This window comes from Salminus brasiliensis, chromosome 2 (assembly GCF_030463535.1).
Source record: "Salminus brasiliensis chromosome 2, fSalBra1.hap2, whole genome shotgun sequence".
Taxonomy (NCBI): domain Eukaryota; kingdom Metazoa; phylum Chordata; class Actinopteri; order Characiformes; family Bryconidae; genus Salminus; species Salminus brasiliensis.
The window spans coordinates 10,494,744-10,516,401 of record NC_132879.1 but is presented as its reverse complement, the minus strand read 5'-3'; positions in this window follow the sequence as shown (position 1 = coordinate 10,516,401).

The window sequence follows — 21,658 nt, the reverse complement described above, 5'->3', positions numbered from 1 at the left end:
GTGTGTGTGTGTGTGTGTATGTATATATATATATATATATATATATATATATATATATATATATATATACACACATTAATCAAAATAATCAGTTTGGCCTGTGAAGAGATTGTTTGTAGCCTGTTCGTAGCGCCCCCTAGCAGTAGTAATGCTCCCAGCTCTAGGAGTGTAAGGGTTTAACACACATCTCCTCCGACACAGCTCTTTTCGAACTGCTGCCGTTGTTACACCACCAGGCAGCCGACAGAGGCTCAGAGGAAAGAGCCGAGTCCCCAGCTCCATCCCACCAGCTAACAGACACCTGTCCTGGCCAACATCGCTTAAGAGTAATGATGGGAGAGAGAGCACGGCCAGGTTGTGCTCTCCCTGACTCCGGCCGCTGATTGCAAAGTGGCATGGCTTGGGATTTGAACTCACCACCCCGGATCATAGTGGCAGTGCATATGAGCCCGGCTTGGATGTCAGCAGTTGGCAAACAGTCAGCTGAATCAAACTTCCATGATTTTGAGATTCTCTTACTCTTCAAGCCTTTTACTGAAACCATGGTCTGCTCTAAGCAGCTGCCGAAATATCTGGAAAGCAGTCATCAGTGCTCACATAGCCGAGGCAGATCATTTTCAGCAATTGATTCTATAACATTGAATTTTATTTTTTAAAATAGCAGTTTAGGGAAGCTGTGAAAGTCAAGATGAGACCTGGAGGAGCATGAACGCACCCTGAGCAAACTGCTCTCATGTTGATAAGGAAGGCAAATCAAAGCCCCGGTATGACTGCTAAATATCTGCAAGAAGGTTTACCCGAGCTTGCACAAACATAACCTTCATGGAAGAGTTATAAAAAGGAAACCTTACCTGCGACCTCATCCCAGAACTTAAACAAGCTTAACGTATTCTACAGAACAGCCAGATAGGACAGATGAGTTTTGGGGACTAGTGCTGTGAACTGATGTGAAAGGGCACTGTAGATCTCTTTGGAAGAAAATATGAAAAAAAAAATGGGAACAGCAAAGAACACATTGCCAACTGTAAAACATGGGGTGGATGTATCATGCTTTTGGGCTGGTCTGAGGTTGCTGTTTGTAGTACTGGTAATATTGCACAGGTGTTAATATTGCACCATCTGTTAAAAATCTGAAGCTGAAAAGCAGGTATCTTCCTCAAAAGGGTAATGATTTAACATAATGGGATACCAACTGATGGTTTGGAAATGGCCTTTGCCATCCCCTGATCACAAATTTATGATCTTTAGGATGGACTTGAAACAAGCTGTGCAGGAAGATAATATCTCAGGACTAGAGTCCTTCTGCAAAGAAGAATGGGGGGAAAAATCCAACCACAAGAACTGAATCTGGCATCTGGCCAAGGGTGCCTAAATATTTGCACACAACTGTACAGTATGTTCTAGTGCAGGGTGTACTATACAGTCTGTTATTTTAAAGACAAATGATGTGTGTGTGTGTGTGTGTCTGTCTCTCGCTCGCTACATATATATGTATGTATGTATGTGGATATAAGAGCAGGTATTATTTGGGTGGTGAGTCATTCTCAGCACTGCAGTGACACGGACATGGTGGTGGTAAGTGTGTTCATGTGTGCTGCCGCTGGTAGGAGCGAATCAGACACAGCAGCACTGCTACTGTCCATTCTATTAGACACTCTGTGCTGGTCATCCTCTAGTCCTTCCTCAGTGCTCACAGGACGCCGCCCAACAGGACGCTGCTGGCTGGATACTTGGATATGCTGAGGGGTTTAAACACTCCAGCAGCACTGCTGTGTCTGATCCACTCGTACCAGCCCAGCACACACTACCACCACCATGTCCGTCAGTGTCACTGCAGTGCTGAGCAGGACCCACCACTCAAATAATACCTGCACTGTGGTGGTCAGTCCTGTGGGCTCCTGACTGTTGAAGAACAGAGTGAAAGGAGGCTAAGGAAGGAAGTGAAGCTGATCAAATGGACAGTGAATGTAGAAACAAGAAGGTGGTTTTAATGAAGTGGCTGGTTCATTATACTATGTTTACTTGAGCGCAGTTGCTGAAACTTTCCGCTAGATGGCAGCACATTCACACGGCGCAAGCTATCCTCCATTCCCCAAGGTTCTGCAGCCCTTTTTCTAAACAGTTAAATCACACACTGCCAGACTGATGTGAGCACATCCAGCCTGCATATATCAATAACACCGGATATCAAAATGCACTCCTGGATGAGTAATGACCTTTCTAGGGCCTGTTAGGAAACAGCAAAAGACAAATTTGTGTACCACACTGTTTACGTACAGCATTGATGTAGTGTATCCTCTCTGCTGTTATTCATGTTAAAATAATTGTTTTATAATGTATATTTTTATTTTATCAGTGATGGTGATTATGCCAGTGTGGTCAGATGATCACGGTGTTTGCCTGTGTCTGACAAATAAACTTGGATTGTGATTTGACTAAGTGAACAATTCTGGGGGGGGGAAAAAACACTGTCCCTTATTACCTCAAATTTAGTCAATCAGTCAAGACATACTTGGGGTCTGACACCTGCCTCTTCACAGTTTTGCACTGGATAGGGGATGCTACTGTGGTGCTATGCTAACTGCAAGCCTTAATAATAACTAGGACCTCCTTACCTCAAAGCACATCCAGTAATTCACACATCTCCCTGCTTGTAGCCCAGCACAGTTTGATCTCTCAACACTGGATAGAAATAGTCTTTACATGGTTCTACTACATTGGCGTGATTTTTAAGAGCTAGGTCGGGCCACAAATGTCAGTGCAGTGCACACCCCAGTATGAATTGTAATAGTATGTTTCTGCTAAGCTAATGCTAATTAACTTATATTTTTTCACTGTTCTAGATTAAACACAGATATTTAAAGACATGCTTTATTTTCTATTCGACATATGAACACAGAAGCCCCAACCAATGGGAAAGCTTGCTTGGCTGCATTTACTCAAACTAGGATGATAGAAAAGTCCTAATTGGACAAATTTCCTTATGTATATATTTTTATTGCAACCATATTGTAGCAGCTAAATAAAAGTATTACCGCACAACTTACAGATTTAAAATTTAATAAACAAAGAACCGTCTGAAGCACCTTTTCTGAAATACCAATTCTCCATAATGCTGCTTTAATGCTAGTCAACCAGCTGGCTGGCAAGCGTTTATTGTCATTAGCTAGGCTTATGCTGACCAATGCTAGCTAGATATAGTTATCTAGTGTCTGTCTAATGGTTCACTCTGTATGTGTCCAGTTCTACTGTGAAACAAGAGTTAGCAGCCAGACAGACTGAGAGAAAGCTAACCTCACACTGAGGTCACAAAAACAGCATTCAACATACTTTGCCCCCTTCTCCCCCTCTTCCACTCACACACTACCAGCCAGGCGAAGCACTGACCAAGCAGCTCAGCACAGGCTGTTAGAATTGCTTTATTGGAAGCTGTGCTGATCAAATAATTTATATCATTGTTTACCTCAACATCATTTCAGGCCCTCTCCAGTCCAAGAGACCTCTGGGCTTGAGCCACGGTAAGCCTATGCTTTAATACAGCTCTAATAAAGGCCAATAGACAGCCAAAATTCAGACCTCACTCAATTCACAATGGACAGTATGGACAGTGCTTTCAGGACAGTGATGTAATTTCGTGCTGTCTGATACACATAGCTGATGAAGAATGCTCCGTATAAGAGACTTTACACTGTAGCCTTAGTTCTCTTGTTTGTGTCTTTGTTGTTGGAGTCTTCTGTCCATCACTTTTGCAGGGCATTCCTGGTCGCTCTTCAGCTTGAACCCTGCTGTGTTTCAACATGCCATCCGTGATGGCCATCCAGCTGTGCTTGTCACTCCAGTTTACTGGGACATAACCACAGCTGCAGAATCTCTACAAGACCTTCATTTTTACATAATTGAGAGATTGGGGTAATCTAAACAAACCAAAGGAAAATCATTTGTAAAATGTCATTAATAGAAATGTAGTTTTCTTGTAAGGAAAAAGTTAGAGCACCCCTCGTTTATTACGACTTTAAATGTGTAAAATTAGAATCAGGTGCACCACATCGGCTTTCTGAGGCTTTGCTTTGCCTGGCTTGTTAAAAGAAGGTTGTAGATGCAGATGTACAACTGCTATAACAACTATATCTTTTGACTGCACCTATATTGTAGCAGATCAATAAAAGTATTACCGCGCTACTTACTGATTTTCAATTTAATAAACCGTCTGAAGCACCTTTTATTTTTAGAATAATTTATTATAAGAGTCTATTAACCGGCTTCCCCTTCAGGCATTACAACCAAGTTCTTATAGACTGTAAGTAATGTAGGCTGCTCCTTTAAAGCAGCAGCTTCAGAATCACTGTAATGCTCCAATCACTTGCAATAGGAAGCACAGCACCACTGCCGTTGCTACACAGGGCTCTGTGCTAATACAAAATCAGCCGCTGTACTGTCAACATGACCAGACCAGACTTTCTTAGTAAGTTTAGTCCAATATCAGAGCACAAAAGGTGTAAAGATGTCCTCAGAGGATATACAGGTAGCTCTTGCCACAGTTGATATCAAAGTACAGCATCTACCATCAGAAACAGACCACACAAGACTAAAGTTCTCCAGAGAACCTCTAGACCAAGACCAGGACATCTGGAACAATGTGCTTTGGACAGATGAATCCAAAGTGGAGTTATTTGGACACAGTAACAGAGGACATGTTTGGAGTGAACCAGACGCAGCATTGGAGCACAAGAACCCAGATCAGCTGTGAGGCATGGAGGTGGAAATGTCATGGTTTGGGACTGCTTTTCTGCAGCAGGACATGGAGAGCTCTCCAGCATAGGATCTACTAGGAATTCTTTATGGTATCAGAGGGAGCTTGAGGAAAACCCTTCTCCCAGTGGATGTTAGAGACTGGTATATTGTTATAGGAAACGTCTAACTGAAGTTATTTCAGCCAAAGCAGGAATACCAGCAATTAGAGCATAGGGTGTCCTAACTTTGTCATCACAAGGAAATTGCATCTCTGTTAATTAAACCCCTTCTGAGACTGGCCATGGTGATCTTCTCACTCACTTTACCAATCAAAAGCAAGCCAAACTAAATGTCTGAGTTTTTTTAATACGACAGGCTTCTCCAGAATCCTCTCTAACCATGCTCTAATCATGTAAAGCTGATGTTCTGCACCTGATTCTAATTTTACACATTTTAAGTAGTAATAAATGAGGGTTTAATTTTCAGTTTCGTGTTATATTAGCTCCGTCTCTCAATATTGGTAAAATAAAGATCAAATGTCCAGATATTTAATGGGGTGTCCTAACTTTTTCATGTGACTGTATATTTTATGTGTTTAGTCTCTTAATATTGTTCACATTAAATGTATATATACATATCTGTGTATCCACATATTAGTGAGCACCTGCAGCAGACAGCGGGAGTTATGACTGCGCCTGTCTGAGCTGTAACATCTCTGAAGGCTTCCAGAAGATGCCAGGCTGATAAAGACGAGCAGCCCGGAGCCCGAGCTCTCTCTACACTACTCGTTGTGACCTCTGATCTGTCGCCACATGACTGCAGCCCTGACTGCACTTCCTGCCAGACGCTGCAGCACAACATGACATTTCAGTGAAGCCGAGAACGATCCGGAACAGTCCGGCCTTAATAAAACAGAGGGGCTTAATCACAGCACATCACCCCACCTGGAAGAGTCTCTCTCTCTCTCTCTCTCTCTCTCTCTCTCTCTTTTCTTTTGTTACCTCTGCCTCTCTTATTCTATCTCTATCCTCTCTCCCATTCTCCCTATCTGGTTCTCTCTCTCTCCTTCTATGTCTCTTTTCTGTCTCTCATCCTGCCTCTCATTTCTGTCTCTCCTCTCTCTACCTCTCCCTCTCTCATCTTTCTCACTCTCACTTTCTCTCTCTCTCTCTACCTCCCCTTCTCTCTCTCTCTCTCTCTCTCTCTCTCTCTCTCTCTCTCTCTTTCTCTCTACCTCCCCTTCACAATCTCTCTCTCTCTCTCTCTCTCTCTCTCTCTCTCTCTCTCTCCCTTCTGTCACGCTCTACCTCGCTCTCTCTCTCCTCTCTCTCTCCTCTCGCTACCTCTCCCTCTCTATCTTCATTCTCTCTCACACACATTTCCTGTATCTGTTTTCCACACTCACTCACAGTCTGGTCTTTATTCCCTCTGTTATTAAACAGGCTCTGTGGATTAGTGCAGATTTCACAGCTAAGCCTCTCATTGGCTGGATGTTACAAGTTACTTCTTCTACCAAAGCAATTAGTAATAAAACTGAAGCGGAGAAATGAGCTGCAGACGAAACAGCGGGAAACACACTGTTTTACAGTCATCAACGAAGAGGTGAGGAGCTCTCTCTCTCTCTCTCTCTCTCTCTCTCTCTCTCTCTCTCCCTCTCCCTCCCTCTCTCTCTCTCTCTCTCCCTCCCTCTCTCTCTCTCTCCCTCCCTCTCTCACTGGCCACTTTATTAGAAACACCATCCTTCTACTTCCACTCACTGGCCACTTTATTAGAAACACCATCCTTCTACTTCCACTCACTGGCCACTTTATTAGAAACACCATCCTTCTACTTCCACTCACTGACCACCTCCCTTTTTCTTCCACTCAACATTTTATTAGAACGACAGACCTTGTACTTCGAAATCAAATTTGATTTGATTCTACTCACTGGCCTCTTTATTAGAAACACAAACCAAGTGCTTCACATCACTTTATTAGAAACACCTACCATGGGCTTCCACTCACTGGCCACTTTATTAGAAACACCTACCTCCTTGTGCTTCCACTAACTGGCCACTTTATTAGAAACACCTACCTCCTTGGGCTTCCACTCACTGGCCACTTTATTGGAAACACTTACCTTCAATGTTCACTTACTGGCCACTTTATTAGATACTCTACCTTGAGCTTCCACTCACTGGCCACTTTATTAGAAACCTACCTTGTACTTTGACTCACTGGCCACTTTATTAGAAACCCCTACTCTATGCTTCCACTCACTGGCCACTTTATTGGAAGCCTCTACATTGTGCTTTCATTCACTGGCCACTTTATTAGTCCCACTATGAACTACACTCACCTTATACATCACTATACAAACTGTGTATCAACAGACAATCTACAGTCACATCAGCAAGGTGGAGCTACAAGTAAGGCGTGTTTTAAAAAAAGTGGCCAGCTTCAGCTCCAGTGATTTGACAGGGTGATGGATGAATACACAAAAGCAGATTATCCCTTTGGAATGGCATCTTATACATTCACTCTGACACTCACATTTCCACTTGAGAGAACAAATCATCTACCCAGGCGACTCCGGTGGAGAAGACTTTTATCCTCTTCTTCTGATGTCATTCCTTTAGAACATTTTTTTCATCTTCTTGAAAGATTGTTATTGCTTTGGTGTAACCAGCAGAACGGCAACCATCACTGACAGACCGCTAGCTTGTTTTGGAAGCAGGGTACAAGGAATGGAAATGGAAATGGGAATGGAACAACAACATTATTCACAGGACATAATTAAAAACTTTTCAGTGAATTATGCCTACATAAGCGTTTTCCCCAATACACTATACTCTGCTTTCCACTGTGCATTGGCTTCCTTCAACAATACTGCTCGGAGGGCAGCAGGGGCGCCGCTATGGAGCTTTGAGAAGGACCCTGATACCACCAACCCCCCAGCAGGCTCTTTAGCAATAACACTATAATGAATGACATTATATCACACTTCATTTTTCAACAGTGCATTCCTCCAGTGCAGCTACTGGGAACACAGAGACTAGAGAGAGAGAGAGAGAGAGATAGACGTACGCACTGAAAATGTGACAGGATGTTGGCTAAAAGCTTACTTGTTAGATAGCTTACTTTAGGTGAACATGACCTGCCCAAATGCACAACACAGGTAATGAGTGTATGACTGACCCAAAGATAAATGTCAAAAATAAAATAGTGTCATTGGCCGCTTATATTACTACTCTTATATTATTACTCTATTAATCTCATATTACTCGCTTTCTTAGCTCTCTTCAGTATTTTAGAAAAAACTGTAGTAGCCAGTGGTAGCCGAAGATTGTTAAGTAAGGTGATGTCAGTGAAATCGTACAATGATGATCATAAAGCAGTTTTATAATCAAGGTTTTTTTTTTAAAGCTCAGAAGGCCAGTCAAGCTCAAAGATTTTGCCAATTCAAGCAAAATGTGAACTGATGGACCGAAGCCTCAAATTTGTGTAAATCCAAATATATTCAAAAACATGTTTCTAAACCCAGCTGAGGAGAAAGAGAGAAAGAAGCTGATCAAGCTGAAGGAGCAGATCTGATCAGGTACCACTTTATAATGCTGTGACATCATATGCAGAGAGAAACAGTAACTTAGATATGGATTTGTGGCTCATAATGTGCAATATAGCTACCTTATTTGGCCAAAGGTATTGGGACACCTGCTCGTTTATTGTTTCTTCCAATTTAGGAGCATTGATGTAAGAAATTCAGCTGATCCACAGCTCAACGCCGGGGGGGGGGCTTAGCCCTGGGGTAACCCATGCCTGGCATTAGGCATGGTGCCAATAGGTTTATGTTGATCTTCTCCACAGAGTCCTATTCTATTGGCAATATTTCCCTACAGGGACTAGACAAGCTGTGTGTGTGTGCATTTGCACATTCGTTCAGTAATTGGTGCAACGTAATGTAGCTGAAAGCATTCATTAAAAAGGGGTGTCTACAAACATTTGGACATATAGTGTATCTGTTGAGTCTTTACCCTGGTTTTTATCTGCTTGTTTACATTTTTAAAACACACATACAGTCATGTGGAAACATTGATTTTTTGTGTATTTGTTTGTTAATTGTTCCTTTTTTTCTTCCAGTTTGGTACTGCCAATTAACCCTTCGTTTGTAGCTTCCTCTCACACTAGCAATGCTCCCGACACAAGGAGGGTAAGGACTCTCCTCAGATACATGCAAAGCCAGCCACCACCTCTTTTTGAACTCCATCGCAGATCAGCCAGCACACTTGGTGGAAAGTGCCGGGGACCAAGTGTGCTTTCTCAAACTCCAATTGCTGATGGCAAAGCGGCATGGCTTGGGATTTTCAACATATTCAAACATATGGTCATTTGATCTTTATTTGAGCAATATTGAGAGAAGGATGTAATATAACTAAACACATACAAATGAAAAAGAATCAGATGCAGCACATTAGCTGCAGATGATCAGAACATGGTTAGAGAGGATTTTGGAGGAGATTGTCTCATTTAAACCTCAGACATTTAGTTTGGTTTGCTCTTGATTGTTAAAAGTGAGTGTTATTATCATGGCAAGATCCAAAGAGCTGTTTGGAGTGGATTGCTATCTTCAAATGCAGACTGAAGCTCCACCTCTTCCAAGAGTACTGTGGTCTCCATACCAACTTTTGTATTTAGAAGTATCTAAGCTTAGAGGTATCTTTTGGATTCTAGTAAACTAGCTAAGGGTATTTTCTAAGTAAACAGAGAAGCACTGTTGTAAGTTGCTCTGCTAAATGCTGTAAATGTAAATGTAATGAAAAGAACACCTCACCAACTGTGAGGCATGGGGTGGATCTATCATTCGGTGTTGTGTTGCTGCCAGTGACAACACTCAGCAACAGATCTTGATGCAAATGTCAAACTTATCCATTAAAAGCCTGAAGCTGAAAATAGGATAGCTCCTATAACAGGATAATGATTCAAAACATACCTCCGAACCACCATGGACTACCTGAAGAGACACAAACAGAGTCAACAGAACTAAACATCATAGACAATTTGTAGATAGACCTTAAATTGATATGCAGCAGAGGCTTTCTGCAAAGATCAGTAGGGGACAAATCTATCTACAAGAACTAGAAGATTTCTTGTTGTGATTAAACTAGCTGTGATTTCTGTGAAGTCCTGACTCCATACAGTGCCCAAAACTTTACCATTTATGTCTTAATGTGTTCATTCATTCCTGTAGTTGTGCTCCGAAGTTTACTAGTGAATAGCAAATAAGCAAAATAATGAAGAGATAGGCCAAAATCCTGCACCTAACAGCTGGGGTTATGCATAGGGCCCAGCCCATTCCCTTCCTCGATATTCTACTCACCCACTACATCTCAAGCTCTATCAGTTAGTCCAAACATGGATGAGTAACAATGCATTAGGATTAGCTGGACATATTGTGTTGTGTGTTTGATTAGCTACAGAAGCTGTGTTCACTACTGATCAGTATAAAAAAATGGACAAAATGTAATTTATCCAAGGGTGCCCAAACTTTTACCTAATACTGTATGTCTATATCTGATGTCCTAGCTGCTTAAAGGAGCTGGATCTATAGCAGCCTTTTCACACGGCCCACTGCCTGCCTGCCTGCCTGCCCAGGATACTATGAAGCGAGGAAGAAACGTGGCAGAAACTGTGGTGTTGGTCTTGAAAGAACGATTGATTGATTTATGAGCTGCATGAACCCGTCTTGGCTCTGGTTGCTCTCAAAGGCCTCTATTCAGCCAGCTGTGTCGTCATATCTGCGTCAGTGGGCCTGGAAGGAGCGAGCCATCACATGACAGAGCTCAGCGTCCCTCTGCCACATGCGGGCGTGATCTGAGGAGCTTCTTTCAGCCCAGGAAAATGGCCCAGGAGGAGAGAGGAGCCTGTGGCGTTTCGGGCTCGCTGCAGCAGACCTCAACAAAAAAACGCTTTCATTCTTTCGTTCCAGGCTGCGTTCCGAAAACCAATCTGCGGTTGGGATCTGGGGCCCCTGACTGATTACGGGAGCAGGGTCAACGAGGCGAGACAAACAGAGCAAGCAGAGCAATTAAAGCTGGGTGATATGTTTAAAAATCTTATCATTGTTCAGATTATTCAATATTGTTAAATGTTAGATGCTTTTCCTAATGCTCAATTTTAAGCCTGATTAAAACACCAGCTCTATTATGTTTGTGCTTTCTTACAAACAGAACCACGTCAGTGCTGCAGTGGATTCCTCAAACTTTATTTCATTATTGAAATTCACTCCAAGGGCCCTATCTTACAGGTGCATAAGCCTATTTTCACCCAAACCCAGTGGGCATCTATGCAAACTTTTACATCAACAATAAACAGAATACACAATAAAATAACATTATTCTGGAGGTGAGGAGCTCCACCGCTTCAGCAAGCCTTCCCAGACTGAGCGCACTGCACCATTGAAATAACACCTGGCTCTTAAAGGGAATGGCGAGTGACGTGCTGATTGGTTCATTGCATGTTATGCCCAACACACACCCATGATTAATTAGGAGACACATGAGTACATGCCTTTTGCATGTTTTTGCGAGTATTACATATCTAGTCATATATGTTAATAGTTTGTTTGTATCATTGGGTTTACTGTTTACACTGCACGGTCACTTTGCTGTCTTGGTATATGCATTTCATATTGCATATTGCATTACTATTGTCTATTTACAAGGCTATTGATATTGGTATTTACTGTGTCGAGACATTAATGAGGTTTATTACTGAATGACTGTTTACTGAGCACATTCACTCAGTTGTTAGTATTATACTGGATACTTATTGGTATTGGTATGACAATATGCACTGCACTGTCATCTGCCTAATATTTTTACGCCTCACTTACTGTGCGTTACACTTTAACTGCTTGTTATATATTCTTATTCTCATGTCTTTCTTTCTGTTTATGTATTTTACATAAATAGGAGGCTACTAAGAAATCTATCTATCTGTCTGTCTGTCTATCTATCTATTTATCTATCTATCGATATCTATATCTATATTTGTCTGTCTGTCTATCTATCTATCTGATTATCTATCTATCTGTCTGTCTGTCTATCTATCTGATTATCTATCTGATTATCCATCCATCCATCCATCCATCCATCCATTTTGTTGAATTGTGCTGTCCCGTGTATTGAGTGAAAATTGTTCCACACTTCCACACACTTGAAGTTGATCTCAACACTTTTTCCTCTCGTTTCCCTCTTGCTGTTATTCCAGACGTGAGTTGTAGGAGGTCATGGCTTTTATTGCTCTTAATCGACTGATTGGATGATTGTGTAATTGAATTGGATTTGCAGTGGCTGCTAGGAAGCTATAATCAATTGAATCAGAGTGTTATTCAATTAATGGAGAGATGAGTTAATATGATTGAGTCTGCTCCAGCCTCACTTGCTCAGGCTTCACTCAGTGACTCAGTGACTCTTGATATGTTGAAGAGCCTATTAATGGCCAGCAGGTTTTGGACACTGCTGTCAAAAACTTCTCCACCGCAGGATGTGTCCAATGTGCTGCGTCTAATTCAACATGCTTGATGCTGGGAGACCGAAAGGCCTGATTTGCAGAAATAACACAATTAACATGATGCATGTAACGTGATCATAGTACCCAAAATATCCTGAGTCTAAAGTTCAGTGTTTTCTGTCCCAGAGCGATGCAGAGAAACATGTCAGTGTATTTCTTACAGCCTGCAGTGCTGTCTGTTTTCACTGGGCCTTCTAGGAAAATAAAATACCCTCTACATCGTGTGCAGAGCAGACGTTTGGGCACCCTTGGGCACCCTCAAAATGTCAGTTACTGTGAATAGCTAAGCAAGTAAAAGATGGCCTGATTTCCTAAAGGTGTGTATTTAAAGATGATGCATTTCTTCAATGTTTTAAGCAAGAATACTTGTTTATTTCCACCATTTACCATTTTAAAAAACAAAGTTTGGGGACCACTAACATAGTCAGTACAGTAACACCCACTTCGACAAATATCACAGCTCATAGTTTGGCTAATTTGCCTATTCTTTCTTGCAAAGGGCTTTTAGTTCTTGGGTTGTCGTACATGCACTGCTCTTTTGAGGTCTATCCTCAAATTTTCCTTGATGTTTAGGTCTTTAGCTTGCCCCTCTTGAGGCAGTCAAGTGTGTATTTTCAGGAGTGTCCAATAAACTTCAGCTAGTTCAATATGCTGCAGCCAGGGTCCTTACTAAAACTAGAAAATTCATATTTTCATATCCATATTCATATCCATATCATATTTTTTTATTGTCCAGTTCTATCAGCACTGCATTGGCTTCCGGTTAAATTTTAACTGAGCATAAAATTCTACTATTGACGTACAAAGTCCCACACGGCCTCGCAAGATCTTATTACCTATAATGAACCATCATGATCACTTAGATCACAGGGTGTTGGCTTCTTTCTAGTTCTTATTCAGAAAGCTTCAGCAGTGGGGAGAGTCTTTTTTTCAGCACACCAGAACAGGACAGTAGTCTTGTGTGGTGGTACAGTGGCCTTTTATCAATCATTTATAAGGTAGTTCTGACCAGAGGAGGATGGGTCTTCTTTGTGATTCTTGGTTCCTCCCAAGGTTTCCTCCTCCAGCTCTGAGGGAGTTTTTCTTGCCACTGTCGCCTTGCTCAAATTCCTGTAAAGCTGCTTTGTGACAACGCCAGTATAGAAGTACATTGATTTGATTTGATTTGTGTTTAGGATCGTTATCCTGCCATGGAGCCCTCTGCTTTACAACGCCATCTTTTTTTACAGGCGGTGTGATGTTTACTTGCAGAATTTGCTGGTGTTTAATTGAATCTATTCCTCCCTTTACCAGTGAAATGTTCCACTGCAACACAAGCTCAAGGCGTGATTGATCCACACCTAATCTGAAATTCTGCCTTTTTCACCAAACATACTTTTGCTAACTATTTTAAAACGGATAGTTCCTACCCTGAAATCTGACTGGCCGAGCCACGTTCAAACCTATTGTAAAATATACAATATACACACACCTAAATCTAAATTCCATATTAATTAGCCAATGTTTAAACCCGGCGGATTGCTATTTTAGTGGTGTAAAGCGGGGGTGTATGCACATTGACTGTTTACTGCCAAGATAGAAATGAACGTCTGACTGCTGACGTCTGCCTGGGTTGTTTTCAGTCAGTGGTGCACCTGTGATTTCCGTTGTCAAGATAGCAGTACTCCAGAAATGAACCTGAACACACCTCATTTCGAGACCACCACGCCCATCGGCGTAGATATATTTACAAGCACTGTTGCTATTTGAAAGACGTAGGTGGAAGGCGTGAAAATAGACAATTATTCACAGATTATTTATTTATTATTTATTAGTTGAATATTGAAGTCTCTCTTTTGTCACTATTTTATTCCATTCTCTCCGAACATCATGATATTCAGTGCTCAGTTAAGCTCATACTCAGCCAGCTTCTTGAGCTACAGGCTAAAGCCCCAGGCTGGCCCTATACTTCCCGCAACTTCTCCTTTAGAGTAAGAGTCCCTTCAGAAAGAGGGAACATCTATGCATTTCTACTCAGAAAAAAACAGGAATACACACAGACATATTTTCAGTTTCTTGGCGCGGCTACGTCACATTATTATAGCTAAACCTTCACCCTCAGGTTGACTAGCAACTGTAAATGGAGTACATTGTGTGGTAGACATTTATCGTAAATTATTTTTGTTAAATATTTCAACATATATAAACACATTAAATCACTCAAAGCGTCTCTTGTGGCGTACTGCCATATTTTAGCTTCATCAGTCCGCACACAACTGTTGGTGAATTTTGTGGTGAGGAGGCAGGAAAGATTTTCTGGTGACTCTTCTGCAAGGTTTGTGCAAGTGTCACTTTCCAGAGTCTGCTTTTGCAGTCAAATGCAGGTTCTGATTTACCCTTTTAGCAATCCTACAAGCAGTCCACAAAGCTTTTGGTCTTACAGACCTCACCTTGACCCCCTTGTATTACCAGAAATGTCTAGATTTTGATTTAGATAGAATTTGACTAGACAAGACCAGACAACCATATTCACCATTTGTGTTGGACACAGATGGAATTTGGCCTCCTATGTTGACCAGGGTATACTTTACGCCAACTGCTGTGTCCATGTGAAATAGCCATCACTGCGAGCAGTTCAGGTTTGCCTCGCCTGCTGCATTGTTTTAGGTGTAAAAGGGGTTTTGGAACCTTTAGTAGGAGACGTGGTGAGGCCTATCGTCTTCTTCTGTTCTTCTGTTTCTAAACTGTGGGAGTCGCTCTTTTATGAGCCAGTCAAGCTCAGTACACTCTTTTAAGAACATAAAACCATGCCAGGTTATTTTTATTTAGAATTTATATAACAATATTAACTTTTTTAAGTAGACTACATATGCTTGGATGGACGCACCACCTGACAATTTTAGATATTGATAAGCCTAGAGATGCCCATAACTAAGTTTTGGGTTTTTTTATGCATAAAAATATATTCACATAAAAGAGGTCTTATAATTAGCCATGACACATCTTGGTAACAGTAGATGCTGTAGGCTTTGCGGAACATCCGTGTTGGAGTAGGTATCCGTGGCTTGGACAGCATTTCATTATAGTTGGTGTGGGTGGGGAGGGGTTACAACTACAAAAAAAAGGGTGTAAAAGGGGTTTTGGAACCTTCAGTAGCAAAAGTGGCGAGGCCTATCGTCTTCTTCTGTTCATCTGTTTCAGAGTCACTCTTTTATGAGCCAGTCAAGCTCAGTACACTCTTTTAAGAAACATTTGAAAGCATATCTAGCTTTTGTTGTACTTTTTATTTTGATCAGTTTTTGTCTGTTATTTTAATGAAGGCTCTAAACTTTCACTTCCTCAGCTTTATTTCCCTTTATTGCTGTTGCTAAACATCACTTGTCTGTAAAGCACTCTGAGCTCTATAAATTCAGTTTATTATTATTATTACTATTGTTTTGTCTTTATCCTGTGTTACTCTAAAATAGTACTGTCTGGATTTTGCCATATTTAAAGGAGAATTTCAGTGGTTGCGATGTCATTCATTGTGGTGTAATGCGAAATGCTCTGCCCCAGAGATTTTCTCCGCAAATCAGATTTTTTAAGGCTGTTTATCTTTTCAATGCGACCTCTATCCCACATTCGTCTGAACAGTACACACTTCTAAACTGACGTGCATGCACAGCAAGCATCACAAAAGCCATCATTGCATTCACTTTTAAAAAAGGTATGTTATGCAGCCACGTATGTTATTTCCTTAGTTTCTTTAAATTTCACTTTTAAGCTTTTTTTTCGTTGACACAGCGCCCTCTTTTGGCCTCGTTCGGCCATTCCTGTAGAAATTTCTTCCAACATTAGCAATGTTGAAGAGAGAGAATACTGGAGTATCTAAAGGACAAGAAGATCTCACAGCATACCAACATATTCGACTGAAGTCGTAATCTAAGAAATTCATAACATTCACACAAAGAACATATGTACATATTTTCTGACTCACACTACAGCTCCCATCCACTGGTGGCACTAAACCAAAACTCCCGCAGAAATGGTAAGACTTTTTATTATGGCTACATTTAGAGTTAGAGTGTAGGTTCAGCTGTTAAAATGACATGGGTTAGGGTAAGGGTTAGCTTAAGGTTGGAATTGGGTTAGGTGTAGTAGGTTAGGTTTAGGTGTAGGTTAAGGTTAGAACTAAGTTAATTGTAGTAGGTTTAGGTTCTGTTAAAAAATCACTGGTGGTTTTGTATCATTCTCTGTTTAAATCGTTTGATTTCTGCGGGTCTGGGTTGCGTCCGTAATTGGTTTAGATGTACGAGGGTTCATCTTTATTTGTACACATTGTACCAATCCTGAAATTCTCTTTTAGTCACATGGACGAATTCCTCTTGAGATCAGGCTGCTATTGCAATATATGATGCCCTTTCAAACAGATGCAAACCAATCATAGTGCACTGTTCACTAAACCCCGCCCCTAATTACTAATCTTCTAATCACAGCTGTAACATTGTGAATAATGTTGAAATATTGAAGGAATTGAATGTTTTTAATCACTATAATAGTTTCCTATTGCACTAACTGTATTTTTTTTTCTAAATGACAGTAGCTATAATGAAAACTGTGAGAATGTGAGAATTTTGTACTTTAACTCAAGTATAATGTACATTTTTTCAAACACATTTGTCAAACAAGTGTTATTTCTGTTTTTACTTCATTTTAAACTTCTGGTTTCACGCTTGCTAAGCTCTGCTTGGCCTTGCTCTCTAAAGTGTGTTTGTGTGACATGCGGTCATTTCTCTGTATCCATCAGAAGTGTTTCTTATCTGACCTGAATGTTGAAGAAGGCCTTGAATACAGCAGAGTATTTCCCTCGCTGTTGCTTTGAACTGCTTTAACTGTTGTTTTTAAGGTTTTCAGAGACAGAAGACACGACAGGAGCAACGTCTGCCTGGATGTTCAAGGATGCTCTCATAATGTACCAAACTTAATGGAGGTGGCGTAATGTGAGTGTTGTAAATGTAAGAATTTGAAGGTTAAAGCCTTAAGTATGCCAGTTTCTTTCAGTCTGAGCTGTTTTAGAATATTGATTTTGTGCTGCCTAACACGTCCACTGTGCTTCTGACTAAACTGCTTGCTAATTAGTGTGCATGCTGTTCTCTTCATCACATTTATGTCTCTATGTTGAAATGTAGTCTTTTAGCTTCAGTGAGCACAGGCTCAAACTCAAGGCTCTATTATGTGTGTAATGTGTGACAGGAAGTGTGTAATAAACAGCTCATTTAATTGTCTCAGTGCAGACACATGGGTGGCTGAACATGAAAAGGCAGTCAAGCCGACCAAAACAAACATGAAGAAAAGTATGTGTTTTTTGGTTTGTTGGTTTGTTGTGTTTAACAGTTTTCATATTCATGTTCAACACATTCAGTCTTACTCAGTCCTCATTGGAAACTGTATGTGGGTAAATGACAAATAAGGGATTTAGTAATGAGCATTTTAAAAATTCAGATTAAATATTGTAACCATTTTTTGTGTCTGTGAGAATGTCTGTAATGGCATTTCTTAATGGTACAAATTGATTAAAAACAGGTTCCTCAGGCTCAGAAGGGCTCAGCGCAGTGCACTGTCACTATGACCAAGGGGTCGCGAGTTTGAATCCCGAGCCATGTTGCTTTGCCATCAGCTGCCGGGAGCATTGCAAGTGATGACTAGGGGGAGCCTAGAGTCCTGCAGCGTCTTGTGACCTTGTTAAAAGTCACAGCAACTTGCAAAATATAGATCAAATGATCTCACCTGCTTTTAGGATTGGCTCCATTATCGGCCATTCACCAATCACATATTTTGGCCAAGACCAATCCACAGCCAATCAATCTTTCCATCTCTGCTTTCCACTGTTTTTCCCTTAGTGTTAATTTCTTACTCCGTTTACAGGAAGTGACATTTTCAGTTATAGGTACTAAAACATGTGCTACAAAATCTTAATTTGAGGGTGCCAATAATTTTGTCTAGTCCATTTCTGAAGTTCTGTGTTTTTCTCTGGCTTTTGTTGTGTTGTTCCAATGCAGAGAAAAGAGACAAACATGTGAATACCAAAGCATTAGCAACTGCAACAGGTGCAGGGGTGCCAATATTTACTATAAGTTATGATTTTGAATATATTTGAACATGAAATAATGGCAGGTTATTTTTATTTAGAATTTTATTTAACTGTTTTAAGTAGACTGCATAAACTGCATATGCTTGGATGGACGCACCACCTGACATTTTAGACGTTGGGAAGCTTAGAGATGCCCATAACTATGTTTTTGGTTTTTTTTATGCAGTAAAAATGTATTTATTATTAGCCTTGGTTGTTTGCAGAACATCAGTGTTGGAGTAGGTATCCGTGGCTTGGACAGCATTTCATTATAGTGGGTGTGGGTGGGGAGGGGGTTACAGGTTGGGGAACCAGCTAGAAAGCATTATAAAGAATTGCTACAGTTAGAATGACCACCTCCAACTCGCCTACATCACTGTAGCTTCCTGATGTGAAAACAGTCTTAGAAGTGCATTTTCTGCTTCTCACAACCCAAGTCCTCCCAGGCACATTCAGTGATGTTGAGGTCTAGACTCTAAGGTGGTTAGTCCACTGTCCTGAGAACTGCAGCAGCTTCAGCAGTTTGATTTGTTTGGTTGCTCAGTAAGATCTTCTTGATCAGCTCTAGCCAGGGTGGAGAAGACTCGATTTTCTGCTCTCTCTTGAAGATGAAAGCTTTGAGTGCTGTTTATGTTCTGGGGGCAGGTTTGGTGGTCTTCCAGGTTGTGTACAGGTGTTAGGAGCTTCATTTTCTCTGTATCTTTGAATCGCTGTTTGATCTCCAGTTTTGGAAAGTCCTGTTTTTTCACCTATGTTCCTTTGACATTCTCCTTCCTTAAGCAAGTGGATTATCTTCTATCTTATCTCCTCAGAAAGATCTCCTGAAACACGAGCAACTCTGAATTAACGGCTGCTTTGACTGGAAATTAAATAAATCCAATGGTTTTGTACAGCTTTTATGGTGTCTGTGTTATCTTTACTGTTGCTGTGGTCATTCACATTCCATCCAACCCCCTCTCCCACCTTTACTCTCACTAATCCCCTCGACCTCGCACAAACTTTGAACAAGACGTTTGAGCCCTGAGCTTCAACCATCCAGAAGTTCATCTGAGGAAAGTTCATAAACACTCCAGTGCACAGATTAAAGAGCATCTCCACGCTTATGCTCTTATCTAAGTATAGCAGATACACACACAGAGAGCGGGAGAGAGAGAGTCCTGTTTCGCCTCAGGTAGAGCGATAGTGTGTGTGTGTGTGTGTGTGTGTGTGTGTGTGTGTGTGTGTGTGTGTTCTGAAGTACAGAAGTTCATTACATTCCACAAGTCGAGACAAACACCCCTGTTAGGGCTACTATCATCCATTTTCCACTTTGCCATACTTTCTAGCATGAAGTCCAAGTCAAAGCTTGCGCGTTATTAATCTTGGCAAGCTGAAGGTATGATTTGCCGCCCTTTCATAACTCAAAACCAGGCAGATTTGAAATATTATAATTCATGTGTGACTGCAGTGCAAGACTTTGAAGCACAGAATCTGACCTGGCTTCCCCTGCTCCTTTTATTCCTGTGTAACCCTTCCCTGCATCCTCTCTTCATGTACAAAATATCACTGTTACGCAAAAACGTTATGTTTACGAAATGGCAACTTAAAAGGAGAAAAAGAGAAGCCCATTTCTGCCACTTAAAAAATCATTCCAAACGTATAAAGCATATTACCATAACAAATGATCTGAAATGAATGGCAATATCATCTAAATTTTTTTTTTTTTTGATTAACACCAATGACCGTGCTATGGAAGCCCATCCCCACCACTTTATCTCACAATAATGAGAAATCATCTCAAGATATCAAAAATATTTCTCAAAATACTGAGAAATCATCTCAACATCAAGTACGTTTCTCAAAATACTGAGAAATCATCTCAAGATATCCAACACATTTCTGAAAATAATGCTCAAAATAATGACTTAGTATCAAACTTATTTAATATCTTAACAACGTAGCATCTCAAAATAATGGCATAGCAATTCACTTTATAATAATAATAATAATGTGCTGGATTTTTTTTATTTTAGGTGGTGGGAATGAGCTTCCATGCTTTACAGCAGGACAGCTTAAAATAAAAGTTCCATCAGCTCTATCAGCAAATAAACTCCCAAAGCGAATTTAACTGATTGCTTGTAAAACCTGCTTGTAAATTCCAACTACGAACAACAATGAAGGCTCTGTTGTTGCTTCTGGTGACACACATTAAGCCGGCTGAAAGAATTCACCGTGACCGTGCGATTTTAGACCCAGACTCAGAGGTGTGTTGAGCAGCATGAACCCACACTGTAAAGTTATTGTTAAGGTCTTCATTTTTTTTGGTTACACAGGAAGTCCGAATGGGTCTGGTGGACCCATTGCATTTTGGGGCTTTAAAATCAACATAATCAAATCTTTATTTGGTTAAAATACTCATAAGATGTTTACTTTATCCCAATTGCAAATAATATAAACAGCATATGTTAAATTAGTTCCCTTTGGTTTGTATGATGCCAGAGTTGTGTCAGCCGTGTACACAAACTGTGATGACTGGACAGGACTGTCCTCTGTACATGATGTTGTGTCCAGAAAGTCCCTGGACCATATCAAGGACCACTCTAATGCCTTGATTTTTCTCAGGGACTCCTCCATTGCATTTCCCTGTGTAGATCTGCAGGTTTCATGCATAAGATGAAGCAAACTTCACAGACAGCCCAAATCTTTATATCATACTTGGTGGGCTGCATTTCTGCAGATGGATACTGCAGAAATGGGCAGCAGCCCTGACATGGCATCAGCTGCTTATCAACGATGACATTGGGCCCAGAGTTGTAAAACGGGGGAAACGGGCCACACCGTCCTGATGGCAGCTAGCTTGTCTCTCTGTCGTTGAGCTGGTGTATCATCACATTTATCAAAATGGAAGGTCCTGGGAATTATTTTTTTCATTTTTTGAGACATTGTTGACCGGAAAAGTTCTCTGCCCGTTTCTTCATCCCACAGGGATTCTGTGGCCTCCCCCTTGGAAGACTTGATGTCTTGTGCATTAGTGGCAAGTGTGTAGGTCCTGGCATCATATGAATCACATTGGCAGCCATGCAGGGAAGGGGGGGGGGTCATTTCTTGAACAGGAAGACTGTTCAATTCTGCCATTTCTTGATATCTATATGTTGTCATTTGCAATTGAATTTGGACTGTATTAACAGAATAGAATTAACGTTAGGCTGAGGCTCTCATCCACAGCGACTTACATGTGTATCATGTTACACAGCCAGGAGAATGTAGTGTTGGGAGTCTTGCCCAAGGACTCTTATTGGAGTAGTGT